Here is a 3,951-nt window from a genome sequence, read left to right on the forward strand (position 1 = left end):
TATATAAAATAAAAATGTTTTTTTCCAAAATAAAAAAAAAACCTCTGTGCGGCTCCCGCTGGCTTCTCTGGGATCATTTGCATTGCCGCACTGGACGCCGCAAGGGCGCCCGTCCCTGCCACTCTGGGTTCGGGGATCTGAACCCGACTTCCTGTCGATCGGCTGAGGGCAATGGAGGCCATAGCCCATCCCTTCCGAACGGCGCTCGCCCATCCCTTAGGACTGACTGACCCATGTTCAACTTCTGTTCACATGGAACCCTTCTCCACTTCATCCTTCAAAGTTCTCGTTTGAATATTTGCTACTACAACCAAGATCTGCACCTGCGGCGGCTCCACTCGGGCCCTCGCCCCGGGCTTCTGTGCGTACTGCAGCAGCCCTCCTACTCGCCTGACTTAGCCCCCGCGGCTCTCAACGCAGGCCTGGTATGGGCCTGATGCTCCAGGGCCATCCATTTTCAGGGCTAGTTGATTCGACAGGTGAGTTGTTACACACTCCTTAGCGGATTCCGACTACCATGGCCACCATCCTGCTGTCTATATCAACCAACACCATTTCTGGGGACTGATGAGCATCTGCATCATGCGCCTTAACCCCGGGTGCGGTTCATCCCGCAGCGCCTGTTCTGCTTACCAAAAGTTTCCCACTGAGCACTTTCATACAATACCCGGCTTCCCGCCAGCAAGCCGGGCTTCATACCCATTTAAAGCTTGAGAGCAGGTTGAGATAATTTTGGCCCCAAGACCTCTAATCATTCACTTTGCTAGATAAAACTGGGGTTTCCGTGCGCCAGCTATCTTGAGTGAAACTTCGGAGAGAACCAGCTACTATATCATTCGATTAGTCTTTTGCCCCTATACCCAGGTCGGATGACCGATTTACACATCAGGACCGCTACGGACCTCCACCAGGCCGAGTTCACCATCTTTCGGGTCCTATCACACACGCTCATGCATCATCTCTGACAGAGTGGGGGAGACGGGCGGTGGAGAGCCCACCGCGACAGGATTCCACTGCAATCGGCGGGCACCGGCCCTCAACATCATTACATCACAGGGTTTCATTCATCCCTCTGACTCGGGCAGGCATTATATTCTTAGTCAGTGTTTCCAGACAGGTCGGGTGGTTAACCGACCCCTGGCGCCCTTTGTGGGCCTCCCCGCCCGGCAGCACGACGTGGTTGGGGTGTATTGAGGGCAGTCCACCACAGTCACATCGGGAGCCCCGTCTCCCGTGGCCACTCTAGCAACCCCCAAGAGGGGCCAGGACAGTTGCCGGATAAGGGCCCGGTGGTGGTCTATCTCCCTCAGCCACCTGGGGCCTTCCCAAATGCACCCTGCTGGGGCTGGATGTGCCCGGGCCGCAGACCCGCAAGGGCCTCCACCGTTCCAGGTGACCAACCTGCCTGCCATGTTGAATCCTGTGGGTGGACTGCACAGACCCCACCAGTTTACCGCTCAACCGTTTCACACCCTCTTGAACTCTCTTCAACTTTCCCTTACGGTACTTGTTGGTCACCAGTCTCGTGCCCGTATTTAGCCTTAGACAGAGTTTACCACATGCTTTGGGCTGCATTCCCTAGTAACCTGACTCCAAGAAGACCTGATCCCGGTGTGCAAGAGGCCGCTATCGGCCTAACACCATCCGCGTGGGGAGACTCGATCAGAAGGACTTGAGCCCCCTGAGTGATTCCGGGGAGTCGGTCTTCTGTACGCCACATTTCCCACGCCTGCTGCTGAATGGGGATTCGGCGCTGGGCTCTTCCCTTTTCACTGGCCGTTACTGAGGGAATCTTGGTTAGTTCCTTTTCCTCTGCTCAGTAATATGCTTAAATTCAGCAGGTCACCATGTCTGATCTGAGGCCGTGGTCGGGGAGCACAAAGCTCAGGGCAGCTGGCCTCTGGCCCGTATGGGGGGTTGCCCCAGCCCTTGGCGCAGGCGAGTGTATTTTGCCCCAATCTGTGACCGAAGCCCACATGGTCACGAGGTTCGTGCTCCATGGTCATCCTGCGCCGGCAGCTGTGGGACACCAAAGACAGCCACACACAGCACGGCCAGGTGCCCCGGGGTAGGGTGAAGGTGCGCCAGGCTTTTTTAAAGCCTGCTGCCGCCACCCCACATCCGGGGCGCGTCGGCCACCCGGCCCTCCCGAAACCAGCATGAGGTGGGCAAACTGGGGAAACCAGGACGCGTCGGCAATGAGCTTGCGCGCCAGATCCAAGGATCCAGCGACGGTGCTGATCGGGGTCTGACCTTAGGGGGATGAATGGAATGGGGTCCCTGCGACAGCGCAGACACGCACCTGGGAGTGAACCCCGGGGCGATTGATGTACAAGCGACCCTCAGACAGGCGTAGTCCCGGGAAAAACCCAGGGCCACATGGTGCGTTCAAAGTGTTGATCAATGTGTCCTGCAATTCACACTAATTCTCGCAGCTAGCTGCGTTCTTCATCTATGCACGAGTCGAGTGATCCACCGCCAAGAGCCACAGGCAACTTTTTTTGTCCTAGACATCGGCCTGACCCTGCCGGTGCAGGAGAGGTTGGGGGAGGCAGCGCTGGCTGTGGCAGGACAGCCGAGCTCCCTGTCTAGCTCGGCCGAAACCATTGTGGTTTCAAAAAAATTAAAAATAATAATCCAGGTGCTCAGCCTGACCGCCAGCTGCAGCAGCACAGCGCTTCCCAGGGGGATGGAGGTAGGCCGCTCTGCCACCTGCCCACACGGCCCGATCCACTCATCCTTCCCCGACCCCTTCCGCTTCCCTTTTGGGAGGGGGGGCTGGGAGATGGACAACAAGGCAGGCCAGAGACAGCACAGACAGGGGGTCAGGTGGGACCACTAGAGTCTTCAAACCCCAGCCCGGCCGCATAGGACCCAGCTCCAGGTACCTGGGCAAGAGGGAAGGTCACCCACTGTGCCAGCGGGCCTGGCCATTGCTCACACACAGATGTGGGCGGCTGGAACCTTGGCGCCCACCTTCAAGTGAGCCAGCTGCACCATGGCTCAGGGCTCATGCCTGGCGTGCCGGGCGCCTGTCTGCCTGGGGAGGCACCCCTCGAGAGCAGTCAGGTTTCCCTTGGCTCCCGGCTGCCCCCACTCGGGGCTTCCCTGGTGACCGGGGTGTGCCCACCAATGCCCAGCCGCTGGCAGGTCAAAGAGAGGAGTGTGCGCCCCCGGCCAGCGCAGATGCGGGCTCAGTGAGGAGAGGGGGCTGGTTGACCACGCGAACTGGACCGCTCTGCGAGAGGTGCCCCGGGCTGTTGGTGTGCACGTCTGGGATGCAACCGAGGTCGGGCCCACGGCTCTCCCTCCCGCTGCTCCGCTGTTAATGATCCTTTATGCCCCCACCCACAAGCAGAAACCATTCACACTCAAATGCCCCATTTCTCCTTCCAAACACGTTCCAGATTCAAATGCCACCTCCCTCCTGACCTACATGCCACCATCCCTCCATCCGAACCCACACAAAGACACCAACATCCGTCCCTCCATACCTACACCAAGATGCTCCACCCCTCAAAGCCACACCCATATGCTTCATCTCTACCTCCACACTCAGATGGCGCCATTCGCCCTTTCTCTATACCCACACCCGATTACCCCATCCCTTCGACACACACATGCTCGCACCACTCCAATAAACCAACATCCTTCTCTCCAGACAAACATACCCCATCCCTCCATTCACACCCAGATGCCCCCTTCCTTCCCACCAGAGCACTCCAGCCCTGACCCACATGCTCCACCATTCCCTGACATGCCCCCATCATATGCCCATTCCATATCAACAATGCCCCCTCCGATCCAGACTCCACGATGCACAATCCCTTCCTCAAGACCCATACCATGATGGCCCGTGCTCCCTCCACACAGAAAGATGCCCCTATCCGTCCTCCGACCAATGAGCCCCAATCCTTCCCTCCAGACCCACACCAATGTGCCCCATCCCTC

General features: G+C 58.2%; 1 non-coding gene across 1 annotated transcript; it reads right to left on the bottom strand.

Moving 5' to 3' along the window:
* Window positions 1–2,336: 2,336 nt before the first annotated feature.
* Window positions 2,337–2,487, bottom strand: LOC138529128 (5.8S ribosomal RNA). The gene has a single exon (XR_011284473.1). It is a non-coding gene; the product is annotated as a 5.8S ribosomal RNA (ribosomal RNA).
* Window positions 2,488–3,951: the final 1,464 nt, after the last annotated feature.

Source organism: Ambystoma mexicanum, chromosome 7q, assembly GCF_040938575.1.
Source record: "Ambystoma mexicanum isolate Mex_15411 chromosome 7q, UKY_AmexF1_1, whole genome shotgun sequence".
Classification (NCBI taxonomy): domain Eukaryota; kingdom Metazoa; phylum Chordata; class Amphibia; order Caudata; family Ambystomatidae; genus Ambystoma; species Ambystoma mexicanum.